This window comes from Amphibalanus amphitrite, unplaced genomic scaffold (genome assembly GCF_019059575.1).
Source record: "Amphibalanus amphitrite isolate SeventyFive unplaced genomic scaffold, NRLGWU_Aamphi_draft 000375F_arrow, whole genome shotgun sequence".
Classification (NCBI taxonomy): domain Eukaryota; kingdom Metazoa; phylum Arthropoda; class Thecostraca; order Balanomorpha; family Balanidae; genus Amphibalanus; species Amphibalanus amphitrite.
Window position 1 is genome coordinate 394,330 of NW_024881869.1, and position 17,111 is coordinate 411,440.

The 17,111-nt window shown below is 48.4% G+C and overlaps 1 protein-coding gene across 2 annotated transcripts in view; it reads left to right on the plus strand.

The window, feature by feature from the left end:
• The window catches only part of LOC122389869 (ATP-dependent DNA helicase DDX11-like), a 28,468-nt gene extending 14,965 nt beyond the window's left edge, over positions 1–13,503 (plus strand). For both annotated transcript variants that reach the window (XM_043382330.1, XM_043382329.1), the window contains exons 19-20: positions 4,506–4,595; positions 13,024–13,503. The gene's annotated coding sequence lies outside the window, so the exon portion shown is untranslated. The remainder of the gene's footprint in view (positions 1–4,505; positions 4,596–13,023) is intronic.
• Positions 13,504–17,111: the final 3,608 nt, after the last annotated feature.

Here is a 17,111-nt window from a genome sequence, read left to right on the forward strand (position 1 = left end):
CAATTTATATTTCTGGTATACACAACATGGCGGAAATCGATAGACAAAAACAAGTCACCAATGCTCCTTCCAGTATATATTAGAGTTCAGTGGTTATCGCGAGTCTTTTGGTGATAGGTTGCCTAGCAACAGTAGGAGGTGAACTGCTTTTGAACAACCCAATTTCAGTTAGCCCTCTGAAATGGTTTTCATGTTTTCACTCGATCTTAACATTTTAGGGCGAGTTTTGTTTTATTTTCTTGTGGCGTACGTTACTTATCTTGGGATTAAGTGAGACTATTAGAGTAAGAAGCTTTTGAGGGATTGTGTGGCTTGACTGAGTTGCTGTAAATATTTAATAATCACTGGTAAGCAAGCACGGTCGCCACTCGTCACTCGTTTTTTTATCATATCTTACCTACTACCTTCCCTTCAAGGTGTTCGGGTTAAAGAAGGCCACTTGGCCACAGCCCCCGTTCACGAGCCTCAGAATTCCTTTACCGTGACGTCACGTGGGCGGCAAAAATCCCTTCACCCCATAACGATCCATACAAATGAGGCCGAGTTTTGAGCTGGGCTGACGCCCAAGTTGAGGGCTAAAATTTTATAAAAAGCATACCATTTGACTCAGTAAGGCTTGATTTTTCCAAAACCGGGCCTCAATAGGTCGAATTCAAATGAACCAAGCATTAATTTTGCCTTTTAGATGAGGCCTGCAAATTTCGATGAAGTTTTTTCTCGTGAAGGAAAAAAAATAGTGCTACCAAATGCGTCTTGCGCCGCTTTTGCAAAAGTTAGATACTAACGCCATTTTCTATCAATAATATGCAAATTTATTATGATTTTGGCCAAATCGAATGGCAAACATTCACTTAACAATAGCAAGACTTCTATGAGGTGCATTGTTTTGGCGAGTGATCTATAGTATGCTTCAAAAATACCACTGGAACTTGGTATGCATCATACTGCACTACCAAAGGAACTGAAGACTCGTATCTGAGCCACTTTGAATGCAAGATAATGGGCTGAAGTGTGAAAAAGGCTGTGTTATGCCTTTCAAGAGAAGAAAACATGCCAGTATTGGTCTTTTAGCACAAATATTTATTTCTAGTGAATATTAATAATGTGTAAAATCATAAAATGTTGAAGTTCACTTGATACGAGAACAATCAACAGATCACCAAAGCAAGGGACCTGGTTGACTGGTCTTGTTGAGTCCTTTTTTACATTTCTCTCATCCAATAAGTACCTAGTTAATTGAGTGAGTATTGTCTACTATTATAATTTGTGGTTAATACCTTATCATAGAACATTGTGAGCCACTGTCGTGCTGCCGCAAGGCGCAAATGAGCAAGCACAAGTGCTACAGTGACATGAATCATTATGAATGTATTTCCAAGGTGGCATGTACAATAAATGTTACAAGGGTGGAGTATGTTCTTTTATGAAATGGAAATCATTTAGAGATACAAAACATCACATGATTCAGAAGAATATTGGTGAGCTGATGATATTTTATGTTCGTACTTTAATAGCACCCATTAAAATCATTTTCATTTTGTTGAGCAGTGCTCTTGAGATAATGGGTGACCGGGACGGGTCAAGTAATTGAGTTGAAGAACTATGCTGAAATATGAATACAACACTAAACATTTTCAGCACGAAAAACCATCACCTTCTTCGTCCACTCCAAACACATCTATTTTTGAATGCATATTTCACACTCAGGAAACCTTAATGTAAGGCTGGCTGAACTGCAGGTTCATTAGCTACGTTAGACTGTGCCCATGCTGCCCACAGTTCCTTGCATAAGAAGACCAGTGAGTGATGAAGTTCTAACCTCTAAATCATTGAAGTCACTTAGAAACATGGTCTGGCACATTTTGCACAGCTATTTCAATTTCATATAATCCAGCAAAAGATATGTTGAAAGTCGTATGGAAACCATGAATAATGAATGTGTACTGGAGCAGCCAATCTGCAAATATGGTAACTTCGACGAGATCTTGTTGGTGTGGGCTTATTCGGCTGGTGCGGATTTGGCATGGTGCGGAGCGGATTTGGCTAATGGCTTGGTGCAGTGCGGATTTAGTGTGGTGGGTAGGTTAAGGTGGTAGGTTTTAGGTTGTAGATTTAAGATTGTAGGTTGTAGGTAAGGTTAGGCCAGGTTTGGTTAGGTTTGGTTTGGCTTGACTTGATTAGCAGGCATCTCTGGGTAGAGCGCCTCTTCCTGGTTGGAAAAACAAGTGTGGGGCTTGCTTAACGACTACCACATTTTTTTCTAATGCATGATTTTACTAGATTTTACAATTTGAAACATGTCAAAGACTGTTGAAGAGGCAATTGGTGTACATTGCTCAGACCATCACTTTGTCCATATAGCCAATGCAGCATTATTATGAGGGCTAATTATTGCATATCTGATGGCCATGCTCAACCCAAAATTTAAAAATATTCATAGCTGAATAAAAATTTAATCACTCATCAGCATTTCAATTTCATTGTGCGATACAAACCGACCTCTGATGAACAGACACTATAAGGGAAAATAATGACAGAAATGAGAAAACCTGGTGATATTATAAGCGATCTGATAAATAAAGCTAGAGTCGTCTGAATCCTCAATAGTCCTATCTAAAATCGCAAATTTGCCCATTATCACTACCTAATGGGCAAAAAATCCACAAACAATACCCTATATACACGGCCTATACGTCCTTGAACAATACCTTGCATTATAAATGTCTCACGCAAGTCATTTATGTATTTGCAAACGGCTACCAAATCGCTACCATATTATGTGACGTCACCTGGGCGGCAAAAATTCTTTAGTGAACTAACCTTATAAGTAAAGTAATCTTGACTTGGCCAGGCCAGGACACTGTTTCACCGGTGACAGCAGCATGCTGCTATTACAATTAACATGTGTCAAATTGGGTTTCCATGGAAACATCAACAAACCATGGTAACATCCACTGTGGTAACATCTGTGTAATGTCATCAAATATTGCTGCTAACATCTTCACGGCCTTGTGATCAAGCAAATGTAACAAACACATTCAACGAGACAGCAACTCTGTTTCAAACGCAGCTATAAAAAGCTCATGGATTACAAGAAACGTCATTAGTGTGACATCATCACATTGCGTCAGCTTGTGCAATTTGATAGCAGCTATTTATCTCACTGTGATAGCAGCATGCTGCATGCTGTTATCACAGGTGAAACAGGGCCCTGAGGATCCCGCTCTCATCGAGCTCGTGAGGATACCTATACATTCTGGACTGCGGACTCTAAGGGGAAGGGGATGTCATACTTCTTGTTCTTCCAGTGTTTGTCCAGTCATGCCTTGAATTGGTTCACCGATGTTGCTGACACCAAAGAGTCTCAGCTGGGAGAAACTACAAGGCGAAGATCCAAAAATTGATCGGTCAATAAATAGACCTTTGATGACCTTATATGGGCATAAATGCAGCCCTCGCTTCTATGGGTGAGGAACAGGGTATAAGGTGCCGGTACTTGCGGTATCGCATCCACTTATTTGAGAGAAAAGGCTTCCATCCTCCACTAGAAATTAACGTGATTTGATTAAATTTGGTGAATGCACTCTAAAATGGTGATAGGAAAACGTTTTTTTGCAGGCTCTGGGCATCACAATCAGCTGGCCATCCAATAAATGGATCGGTGTTTTGAAAGAAAATTGTTTAAAGACTTAATTTAATTACATCTTTTATGTTTTACTGTTGGTTCAAGTAACATACCATATTCATTATCAGATAAATCCCCCTGTCCTATCCCCTTGTCCGATCGCGCAATTACAGATTATTGGAGAATTTGGAGGCGGCAAAGTTTACCGTGCCCATCAAGGGCAAACACTCACCTGTACTTTATGAAGCATAGGTCCCTCTCACGTATACGTCAACCAGCCGCAGACCACGGAGTTTCATATCATCGATCCAGCGCTCGAGCCCCGGCGATCACCTCCAGGGGCGCAGCGCTCTACCAATTAAGCTAACAGCCATCACTCAGTGACTCAGAAGTGCTCCGACTACAGTTACCGCCGCCGCAGAATAAATTGTGCTGAAATGTTACTGTTTTGCACCTCAAGTTGAACTGCAGTCTGCTTTATTTTCAAACATGCATATTGTTACACTATTTTGAAGATTTCAATCTAGAGGATTGTGCACAGGATTTGTAATGAAATTTGGAGGAATCTGGAGGATTTTTGTAACCTGTCAGGAGGCTAATAAACGTCAAGCACCCGTCGCGCTTCGAACTCAGGCTGTTTTCTCACCACGCGGAGTCCAACGCTCTACCAACTGAGCTACGGAACCGACTAGGCGACTAGTTTCCTCAAATCCCCAACTGATATCAATATGTGAACATAAGACCAACATAAGTGTGGTCTTCTTTCTGAGTGTCAAGTTCTCCATTGTAATCTACTCATTTAACAGCCTTTGGTTTAAAAGCACATGTTTTTTTAAGCACAAATTGTTTTTTTATCTGATTATTGTTCGGTTCCTTGCAGGTGGCACCAATTTATTAAGATGAGTGAAGATTCATCAATAATTGATGACATTGAGAAGACTGAGGACTTACTGAAAGAGCATCAAACTAGGTAAGTAGGCACCATGTGGAAAATTGCACGATAAAGCATCAGGTGGTTAAGGTTTCATTGACATTGGCCCAGTATTTTCTGATTGTGGGCTTGTGTCCAACAGTTAAGAGGTTTTGATATGATGTGTCTGTGTTCCATGTAGAAAATTGACAAGAAAATATTTAAAAGGGCACAATTTTATTTGGTTTACCAATCTTTTGGGCTAATTTGATCCAATTAATCCACTAAGAGCGGAGAAACTGAAAAATGAAAAACGGTAGGGTAGGTAGGGGAGAGGGGCAGATTTGGGGGCACATCCTCTCAGTGGGGGTTTCTTTAAAACTGTGACGGTCCGCCCCACTCACCGGTCACTGTAGTACTGATGCTCCGCCGCCGCGCTGACCCGTGGGTCAGCTGATGTCCGACCCGTCCACCAGAGGCGCGCCAGTCGCCCATAGGCGCGCTCAGGTATCCCAGAACCCCACACAACACCACACTACTCCTCCCCCACTTCAGCCCCCACTCCCCACATCTGTCTGCTAGTTTATACTGTCCACTCCCCCAGCCGGTCCGGCGGCTTCCGCTCCCTTGCACTCCGTCGCAGTTCCCGAGCTGGTACATCCGCTGGGTGGGGAACCGGCTCTCCCTCTTCGCTGTCATCTTCCCCATCATCTTCACCCTCAGCATCGTCAACGTCCTCTTCTTCCGATTCGAATATCAGCTCCCTTTGGGCAGTTGCTGGACCTGGGTGCTGACTCTTCCCTTGTGACTGACCCTCAGCCGGTGAAGGTCGACGGCCTTGCAGTTTTGCCCCATCTGCAGCGCGTTCGGAAGCCTGTAGGTGCTCTTTCCGTGGCTCTACCGGCTTAAGTTGGTCATGATGCCTCAGAAAACGTTGCCTGAAGTTGTCCTCTCGCTTGATCCAGTAAGTATTACCCTGGCGACATTGAACCACGATGAATGGACCACTCCAACGGGCCTGAAGCTTTGCAGGAGTTCCCGGTTTGGGTGGAATTTTCATGAATACACGGTCACCAACCTGATATTGGACAGCATTCCCAGACCCCCGGCTTTTTCTTACTCTCGCTTCTTTCATTTGTTGCTCCCTGGCAACTACTTCCTCATGAGCGCTGTTGAGGTCTCTCACGAGATTCTTCGCCCAGCTTGCCTCTGTGGTACGACCAGCCGTGTTGTTCTCCAATCTAATGAGCTCCGGAGTGCGTGGTTCACGTCCATATTGGAGGTAGAATGGGGATCTGCCCGTTGTGGAGTGAGGTGAACTCATGTACTGGAAACGAACGATATTGAGCTGAGTATCCCAGTCTACGGCACGCTCTTGAGAACGTTTCCGCAATAAGGACCCGATAGTCTGATTGACTCTCTCTACCGCCCCATTCGCCTGGGGGTGGAAGCTGCTGATTCTTTTCTTGTCGATTCCTAGCGTCGAGGCCAGAAGCTTGAAGTGACTGTTCTCAAATTCTAGCCCTCTGTCAGTCAGCAATGACTCTGGAATGCCATGGCGATACACAAGTACTTCCACCAGCGCTTGAGAAACAGCTTCAGCGGACTTACACGGGAGTGCTGCCAGCTCCACACTCTTGGTAAGCAAGTCCAGCACGACCAGGACGAATCGGTTACCACGCTGTGTCGGACAGCGCCCAAACGGACCCATGAGATCTACAGCCACGTGTTGCCATGGCGAGGTAGCCTGCGTAGTGAGCTGTAGTGGTGCCCTGAATCGCCGAGGTGGGTCATTTGATCGGGCGCACACCTCACAGCTACGACAGTAGTTCCTGACATCAGCCGACATCCCCTGCCACATGTATCCTGCTTGGATCACCTTCTGCCTCGTTTTCTTTGAACCGAAGTGCCCAAGTTTGTCATGCTTGAGCTTCAGTATCCGTGGAATGAGATCCTGAGGAATCATCACGAACTGCTTTCTTCCTTTCCTGGCCAACACTAACCCATTACCCGGATCAAACACTGGCTCGTAACCAGCAGCACGCCACTGTGTAGACATCTGTCCGTCCCTCCTGCGGAGACGTAGTTCGCTGCTCAGGGCGCCGAGCCGCTCATCTTGTTGCTGAGCTCTGCGCAGCTCTTCGAGGGACGGCACATCCGCCTCTGGGCAAGTATCGACTGGCTCATGAACGGGAACCGGTAGCTCAGCAGTGGTACACACTTGAGCCCGAGACAGCGCGTCAGCCGGCGCATTTTCCTCCGCCTTCCGGAAATGAATGGAAAACTGAAACTCTTCTAGCTCTTCAATCCACCTAGCGTACCTGCCTCGTGGATCTTTGGTGTTCTTTAACCACTGTAAACCAAAGTGATCGGTGTACCAGCGAAACGGCCTCCCAAGAAGATAATGACGAAACTTGCGAACAGCAAAAATCAAAGCGAAGACCTCCTTATCCCTGATGTGCCAATTTCTTTCACAATCAGTAAACGATTTGGACGCAAAGCAGATTGGCCTTTCAACTCCAGCATCATCTCGTTGAGAAAGAATACACCCTAATCCAGTATCACTTGCATCAGTGCTCACCTCGAAGTCCCGTTGTAGGTCTGGTAGCTGCAACGCTGTAGCTTCACAAAGGGCCTGCTTCATCCGTTGGAACGCGAGTTCTTTGCCTTCGTCCCAATAAAAACGAGACTTTCCGGAGAGCTGGTGGAGAGGCGCCGCCAGGAGTTGCAGTTGTGGAACAAAGTCATTGTAATAGGTGCACATCCCCAAAAACTGCCGCACCTGTTTTGTCGTTGTTGGACTTGGCCAGCCCTTGATTGCCTCTACACGCTCCGGATCTGGCTGTACTGCAGAGCCAGAAACAACGTGACCGAGAACGCGTATGCGGCGACGGCAAGCCACCACTTTTCTACTCTTCACAGTTAGACCTGCTTTCCGCAATCTCTCAAGCACTGCTCGTAGCAGAGTGAGGTGTTCCGTTACCGTCCTTCCTCCCACGACGACATCATCCATGTATGCTGTGACACCGTTACCGAGAAGGCCCTTCAGCACGACGGACATGAGGCGGGTAAAACAGCTCGGCGCACCCTTGGCTCCATAAGGCATCACCAGAAATTCCCATTTTGAATCTTCTGTACAAAACGCTGTTTTATGCCGATCTTCCTGCGCAACGGGTACCTGCCAGTAAGCAGAATTAAGGTCGAGCGTCGAGAACAAGGTCGAACCGGACAAACTGTCCAGGCATTCCTTCACCGTCGGCAGGTACGTAACCTCTTCAACTGTCCTTTCATTCAGACCTCTATAATCAATCGCAAACCTATATGAGTTGTCAGCTTTCCTAACCATCAGGATTGGCGCTGACCACGGCGAAACAGACGGCCGAATGATGCCCCGTGCCTCCATCGACGCAACTTGCCGCCTGACTTCATCCCGTAAGTGGTACGGCGTCCGGCGCGGGCGCACCGCCACCGGCGGCCCGTCAGTAGTGGTGATTTTGAACGTTGCCATGTGTGTGCGGCCCAACTCATCCTCGTTATTCGCGAAGACATCTCTGAATTCATTCAAAAGACTCTGCAACTTCTTCCGGTCAGCACCCCCAATATCCGCTTCCGAAATATCCACTTCTGCCGGACCCGTACGCAGGAGCTTGTCCCTTTCCGCGTCTTCCTCCACACTTGCAGCCGTAACCTGGCCCATGACGGAGTTCCCATATATTTTGACAGATTCTGCGCCAGGATTGTGAATCAGAATAGGCATCCTATTCCCCGTGTCGGACCGAACGAAACAGGGGACTGATGCTACCCCGTAACGAGTAGCTTTCTCAGGATCAGGATCGAATAGCACCTCCCTGGGAAGACGGCCAAAATCGTCCGCGCCTACATACACGACTCGCTCAGAATGAGGCTCCACGACGCAGTCTTGCAGCAAACGAACCGAGACTGGCTGCGTAGGGACACCGCAGTGTCTGGCCTCCAACTGCATACGGTGACCACCGAGGTGCAACAACTGTGCGTTAAGGTCGACCGAAAAACTAGGAAATCGGCGGAGAACGTCCATACCAAGAATTGCAGGCGCAGATAATTCTTTCACGACAATAATTGGCACGTGGCTTACTTGCGTCGGGCCAATGCCAACGTTCGCTGTGATGGCACCAATACAATTTAAAGGCAGTCCATTAGCGCCAATCGGTTTCCGAGCAGTCGGGCTCATTTTCAAACCATTTATCCCAGGTAGCGAGGCTGAAATGCACGTGACCGCCGCCCCTGTGTCTACCAGCCAGGAACAGGGAATCTTGTCTACTGTCCCGCCCACATGCAGCGATTGATTTCCCGGCTGGCCCGCACTCAGCAGAGAGGGACCAGCCGCCTTCAGTTTAAAGACAGCGGACAGTCGTGCTGCGTATGTCCAAACTCACGACAGCGCCAGCACATGACCGGGCTGGCCCGTCCCCGGCCGCGCGCCAGAGGTGCGCGTGTGCAAAACCGCTGAATATGCCCAGCTTCTCCACAAGTCCAGCAGACGACGCGGCTCATCGCTCCATGCTCCATACCAGGATCAGCGTGCCCCCAATGTGGCTCCTGGCTCCGTCCCTGCCCACCCGGCGGGCCGGCGCCGGCCGCCGAGTCACGTGCTGGGGTCATGCTGCCACGACCCGCTCGCGGCCCCGGGGCGCCTGCAGCCCCGCCCCGCCGCCACGCGGCGCCCACCCGGCCGCGACCGACCGGCCCACGGGATGGAAAAATACGCGCAACTTGCTCCTCTCCCGGGCTGCTGCACCCGCCAGCAGCTCCTGTTATGACATCACGAATTGCCAGAACGGAACGGGACAGTTCAGCGACCTCCGTTCTCAACTTTGTGATACTGTCTGGCTCACGCACAGTCTGACCCGCCGGCTCCAGACTGCCAGCAGAGTTCCCTATGATCCCCACAGCACAGGCAGGTTTGGGTTTGCCGTCTGCGCCCGCCATTGCCTCGTCAATCTGTTTTGCACGGGCTGGAAGGTTCTCGACATCCAGGTCGGGGCATAGTAGCCGCAGCTGAGCAGACACAGTCGCATTGATACCGTCGAGAAACCGAGATTTTATCAGAGCCTTGGCGACAGAAGTGTCCGCCTTGGTATCAGGAAAGGCGTTCACGAACAGAGACTGCAACGCAGCCAGAAACATACCGTAAGTCTCGCCGGGAAGTCTGGCGCGGGTCCCGAACGCAGTCTGATACGACCTGGTGGAAGCTCCAAACTCTCGCCGTAGAGCAGCCTCCAGCGACGCCACCGAGCTGGTGTCGTCTTCCGTCAGCGAGTCCATGATGCCGATCCTCGAGCCCAGGCCCAGCAACGCCTTACCGATCGCCTTTTTCTCATCTCCCACTTGCAGCCGGTACGCCTTCACTTTCCGCATGAAAGTATCAAGTTCCTCCCCTTCACCCCACACCACACGGCTGTCCCCATGTCCATCCATCGCGACTATCGCTGCCACCAGTGTGACGGTCCGCCCCACTCACCGGTCACTGTAGTACTGATGCTCCGCCGCCGCGCTGACCCGTGGGTCAGCTGATGTCCGACCCGTCCACCAGAGGCGCGCCAGTCGCCCATAGGCGCGCTCAGGTATCCCAGAACCCCACACAACACCACAAAACTATCGAGCGCAGGTATGTTGTAATGCAAGCAGCAAGATAAGCTTGTTTTTGCTTGGGAGGGTTTGTTAGGTACTATCGATATGACAACGTACCCTGACCTTGACCATATTTGATAAAATTTGGCGTCTGAAGCTCGTTTTTGCAACAGAAATCCAAACTTTTTGACTAAAACAAAATGTTAGTTCATACATTTTGATTTTCATCAAGTGAGGCACATTCTGTCACTCTATCGGGGCAGATTCGGTCACTGGCAGAACCTACCCCATCTGTTCAGATTTGTTGGGATTAGTGCATGCCGCCTTCTCACTTCTATCTGTAAGAATCTTGGCTGGCACCACAGTGTATATAAATAGCTGGCACCACGGCGGAGCCGAACCCCGGGCGGCCACCCTCGCCGCCCTGCCCAGGCTAGCCTCAGGGTATATTGAGTGAAAGGCTAGCCTATCCCCCGGGGGCCATGAACTTAGTAATTGGACGCTGCTTGTCATGTGGTGTACATTGCAGAGCCTGATATAATATGCCAACTGGATGCGGCAGACACCCCTTCCACCCATAGTCCCACACAAACTCAAACATTTTTTTTTTTTCAGAAAGAACATTTTAGACTGAGCATTCCTTCAGCGCACTTGTGCACTCGTGATAGGATCTACAAACATGCATCACCATTGGAAAACTTGCAATGGTGGGGATTGAAAAGCACAACCGCACTCATAAATTGGTGCGAAAGTTCCCAATAGTTAGGGTTCAAACTTCACACCCAAACCCCCTCCCCCTGGACCTATCCTCACCATCAAGTGCAGAAAGAAAAGCTGAGGAAGCAGGGAACACCATAATTCACAGATATACCTTAACAATACAGCGCTCAGGTGCAGGTCAAACTTCACCAAATCAAGATTGTGATAAAGGTGAAATCGGCCAGAAAACTGGCCAAATGATGGACGCAAAATGACATTTGTGGTCAGCGCGTCCCAAAGCCCCAGTAAACTACATCTGGGCAAATGCGCGAGGAAGCTCTCTTAAAACTTTCCACAGAACCTGGTGTCCAAAATTACTAGCCCACGGCCACGCCGTACTGGGACTGGGGTATTTCTATAACGCGCCCCACTGGGGAGGGCTATTCAAAGCCCCACCGTCTCTTAATTCCGAAACTACTGGGCTGATTTTCAAAATTAAAACGGGGCCTGATAGCACTGCAAAAACTTTGTTGTGGAACGTAATATTATTGACCTCGAGGTCACCGATGACGTCACATGTCAGTTCAAAGTAAAAATTATTAACGTTTGGGCTTGCTCACAACTTGGGCTCTGGCCGCCGGCTTACGAGAAAGATCAGGCTCCTATTTGGTTTACACGGTTGTGAATATATGCGTAAGATACCCTGAGGGTATCAATGTTGTACTGATTTTTCAGGTCAAGGCCAGGTCATCCTATACGCCACGGAAATTTAATATCATGTATCGGTCACCTGACACATGTTTTATGATCCACTTCGGCCATAAATTTCGAAATCAGTGTCTCTGTGTCATTTGAGGCCATTTCCAGCTGAATATAGCTGAGATCAGGTCACTTTCATGTAAAAAGGTCAAATTTTTAAGTTGAAATATGCTAGAGACAAAAAATTATTATAACAAGAAATTGTTAAATATAACAAGAAAGGTGTCCTTTAAATGCAGTCAGCAGTTTGAGTTCAGGAGCACGATGGTGCTATTTATTTTGGTGTACCATTTTGAAAACTTACTGAAAAATGGGTTTCAATTTTTGATAATGGTGAAATATTTACCACAAAACGCATAACTTAGCTTTTTTGAAGATGTAAAACTTCATAGACTGCTTCATCGGTATGTGTTCTACCACATGTATTCGTTTTTTTAAGTCGAAAAGTTATCAAATAATTTCAAGTGTTATGTCATTTTTTAATGTTTCGAAGCTTCGAAAATCCGAGATAGTATAGCTTGGTAGCCCTGTGTATTTTGAGTCCTATCATGCAAAGGAATTGGATCTAGCTTAAGAACAGTTCCTGAGAGACTGAGAGCCATTGTAGCATTTCAATGTTTTGCATCAAAATCGGTCGAACATGTTGTCTCTCTTACGTCATTTCTGGTCGATTCATGGTAGCTACGAAACTTTTGTCTTGACACAAGGTGTCAAATTAGTGCAGCCAAAGGTATCTGAAAGTTTCGTTTTGACACGTCTAGCGGTTTAGAAGATCTTACTTAAAAATGGGACTGGGCTCTGTAGAGCCCCCCCCCCCCCTCACAGTGGGGCGCGGGCTAGGTATGCATTGGTGCTAGATAGGCATGCTTTGACTAATGATCTGGTAAAGTCGTAAAATTTACTGATCGCTGATCCGCGGTACGAAAATAAAGAAAACAGCGAGCTCAGCTGGCTCGGCTTTCAATAAAACTCACAGGACCGTGAGCTGTGCCGTGGTGAAGACGGCTCCTCGTTGGCGGTGATAATTTTTTTTTTTTGTCAATGCTTTCACCACCCTAACAGCCAGATGAGCTAACTGTGGGTAACGAGTGTGATTGATTACGAATCTGATTGATTTTCTGCGCAATGTTGAACAGCTTTTCCGTGCGGCTTCGGCTTATCGGCCTGCGAAGACTCGCAGGTGTCGCTAGGAGCATTTGCGCTCAGGACCCTGGTTCCCGAATAATTTGGTTATTAGCAAGACTCCACTTGTCAGGTGGACGGCTTCGTTGAAAGCACATCAACACACTGACCGCTGAAGTACCTATGTAAAATGACCTTTTTTATTGAAGAGACAAACATTCGCTGGGCAGGTATTCATACCTAAACATAAGATGATGACTGAAGATGTACCTGATCATTTTGTTCTTAATGTTTTCAGGTTGTCTGAACTAGAATCGCGATTGAGACAAAGAAAGCTACCAAAACCGCAAGAAGAAACCGCTGAACAGGAGATCGAGGACATAAAGTCAACTCTCAAGGAGCACGAACAAACGCTGAAAAGGCTGCGCACCGAAAACCGCCGGTCGCTGGCTATGGTTGCCGTGTTTGTCGTGCTGTTTGGCTCCTTGTACGTGATGTTTACTCTCCTGCGACAGATGGGCTGGGTGTGATCGCTTCAATTCCATGGGACCTCCGGCACTGTGTGATTCGGATGATCAGTTGATGATTTAAAAGTTTAAGAGTGATTGTTATCTTTCAAGATAAGTCTGACTTGAGATCGTTCAGCTAGTGTATCCAAAACGTCTTTTCCGTTTTCATGAAGCTGATGGGAGTTTACATATTACGTTCCATCACCGCTATGCCATGCTTCGCGACGTGATCTCGCACCTATAATGAAGATAATTTTATTAATTTTGTGTCCGATTTTTGTTCTCAAGTGTTTGGAGAATGCGCATATTAGTTTGTCCAGGGTAACGTCTTCCCCGTGCTTATCACGACCGTTGCTCTGAAGTTGATCATTTGCAAACTTTCGTGATCTGCATTCTACAGTCTTTTTTGCTCAATATGCCTGTATGGTTACTAGCGAGCGAGCGCAGCGAGCGAAGTGAGTCTTTTCAATATAACGGAAAAATCTCAGTATGAGCGGCCCGGCCCGGCCCGGCCCGGCCTGTAACGCTTTTGAGAGGCTTATATCTCAGCAACCGCTGGACCGATTGGCCTGCGGTCTTTTTTGTTGGGTAGCCCCATCCCTTCTACCCCGTAATTGACTACTTTTGATACATCTCAGTGACCGTCGTGGCACGTGCCACGTGAAAAGTCAAGGGTGTTCAAGCTGTTTTGCAAAAGTAGTGATTTTGAGAGGCACATATCTTAGCAGCCGCTTGGGCGATTGGCTTGCGGTAATTTTTGTGGGGTAGCAGCATCCCTTCTACCAAAAATAGGGTACTCTCGATGCATGTGGGTCACCCCCAGTGCACGTGCAAAATACAACAATAAGAGGTGTCAAATTTGTTCCCATTTTAATAACTCGGTAATTACTGGGGCGATTTCGCTGAAACTTGGCATACAGGTAGGCACCCACCAGACAATGCATTCCCATGTGTTGCGGTTAAGGTGCTACTGCACGTGCGCACGTGCAGGGGGCGCTTCCTGATCTCGAGAACGGCTGGGCCGATTGCGCTCAAATTTGGTACACGGTTGGGGACCAGTTAGTAGGGTGCCGTGCAATAGTTAGTTTGGACCCCGTTTGCACGTGCGCACGTGCAGAATGCCGCTTCCAGATCTCAGGAACGGCTGGGCCGATTGCGTTCAAATTTGGTACACCGCTAGCGACCGGTTAGAAGGGTGCTTTGCGCAAGCCCGTTGGAAGTACCTTCTCGCCCTTCCGCACGTGCAGGGCTCACTATCTCGCTCGCTCGTTCTTCGCCCAAAAGGCGTTTTACTGGTAGTTATCTTTGTAAATAAATTTGTGGCTTCAAAGATTTATTACGAGCGAGCGAGCGCAGCGAGCGAAGCGTAGTCTTTTCAATATAACGGAAAAATCTCAGTATGAGCGGCCCGGCCCGGCCCGGCCCGGCCCTGCCTGTAACGCTTTTGAGAGGCTTATATCTCAGCAACCGCTGGACCGAATGGCCTGCGGTCTTTTTTTCTGGGTAGCCCCATCCCTTCTACCCCGTAACTGACTACTTTTGATACATGCCAGTGACCGCCGTGGCACGTGCCACGTGAAAAATCAAGGGTGTTCAAGCAGTTTTGCAAAAGTAATGATTTTGAGAGGCCCATATCTCAGCAGCGGCTTGAGCGATTGTCTTGCGGTCATTTTTATAGGGTAGCTGCATCCCTTCTACCAAAGGTCGGATACTCTTCATCTATGTGAGTGACCCCCACTGCACGTGCAAAATACAACAATAAGAGGTGCCAAATTTGTTCCCATTTCAGTAACTCGGTAATTACTGGGGCGATTTCGCTGAAACTTGGCATACAGGTAGGCACCCACCAGGCAATGCATTCCCATGTGTTGCGGTTAGGGTGCTACTGCACGTGCGCACGTGCAGGGGGCGTTTCCAGATCTCGAGAACGGCTGGGCCGATTGCGCTCAAATTTGGTACATGGTTGGGGACCGCCCAGTAAACATGCCGACGTCGGCCCGACGTCGGGGTGACGTCGGCAACTCGGCATCGGCATGCCGACGTCGGCCCGACGTCGGTCCAACCTCGGCACGACGTCGGCTGGATGTCGGATATGCCCGCATGTTCCGACGTCCAGCCGAAGTCCAGCCGACGTCGGGCCGACGTCGGACCGAGATCAATTGCTGAGGTCCAGCCGACGTCGGGCCGACGTCGGACCGACATTGGCCGCTGTTTTGACCGTTAAAATAATATAAAATACATGTTTCATGTTTCATAAAGAGCTTCTGTATTCAAAATATCCTCAGGAAACTCAAATCTTCCTCCACGCCGCAACCCCCTGATCCGGACTGGACGGGAAACTTTATTCCATTTGGGATTGCCCGTAAGCCGAGCTCGCCAGTAGCCGGGTGCGGTGAGTGCTCGGGGGCTCCTCGGCCTATCCTTTGGTCAGGCTCAGCCCCGGCAACTCACCAGGGCCGGGCCCAGTTCATATAGAAAGGCCAGTCGGCAAGTGTCACTTTGCCAAAGTGCCACTTATCAAAGGGACACTTTGGGAAGCGTCGGTGCAGGTGTGTAAGAGTGGCTATATGAATCCATAGTGGGGTCGCCCTTTCCAATAAGTGTCACGTAACAGCAATGGGACCAGGGACTCTATATGAACTGGACCCAGGGTGCTCGCCAAGAAGACCAATGTCTCCATCCTATGATCCTTCCGGCTCTGAAATGGTCTTGTCAGACCGAAAGGGCATAACCCAACAAAACAAACCGAGTTCGTTAGCTGGCTGCGTGGTGTAGTAGTTAGCGCACTACCCTCGCGTTCGAATGACACGGAGTTCGAATCCCATCGCCGGCTGATGCTTTTGGCGTGTTGTCCCGGTAAACATGCCGACGTCGGCGACTGGGGGCTCGAATCCCGCCGCCGGTTGATATTTTTGGCGCGTTGTCCCAATAAACATGCCGACGTCGGCCCCGTCGGTCCAACGACAAACGATCTCGTCAACCTCGGCAAACGATCTCGGCCCGACGTCGGCTCGACGTCGGCTGGACTTCGGCTGGACGTCGGAACATGCGGGCATATCCGACGTCCAGCCGATGTCGGGCCGAGGTGGAACCGACGTTGGGCCGACGTCGGGCCGAGCCTCGGACCGACGTCGTCATGTTTACTGGGCGGTTAGTAGGATGCCGTGCAAAAGTCGTTTTGGACCCCGTTTGCACGTGCGCACGTGCAGAATGCCGCTTCCAGATCTCAGGAACGGCTGGGCCAATTGCGTTCAAATTTGGTACACCGCTAGCGACCGGTTAGAAGGGTGCTTTGCACAAGCCCGTTGGAAGTACCCTTTCGCCCTTCTGCACGTGCACTGTGCAGGGCTCACTATCTCGCTCGCTCGTTCTTCGCCCTAAAGGCGTTTTACTGGTAAGTAGCATATTAAAGGGACCCTCCCACCTTAACATAAGTTTTGAGTTGAGATAGCCAAATTGGTGGCCATGGCCTGAAAATACCGGTTTGGGCACTCACAACATCGAAAAATGCTTTAATTCGGAGATATGGAATTTCAAACTTGCAGTTTTCGGATTCTAAGGGGCTAATGCATTGGTATGCCCCCTTAGAATTTGTGACGTCAGCGGAGGTCTAACGATTTTTAAATCTTTTACTAAAACGTTTGGTAGCACGCGGTGGTATATGCTGCTTTGCGCGCAACAAATGCCGCACTTTCAAATAAAGTCGCTAGGAACAGCGGAGATCCCAGAAAGTAAACAATAGTAAAAGTCTAATATCTTGAAAACCAGTGAATATTTTTCGATGAAATTTGGTAGATATTCGTTTTCGCTCTTCCTGAACCGAGCGACATCACTTTCATGCCAATTCATTAACTTTTTTGAAGGTGGGAGCCGGGAG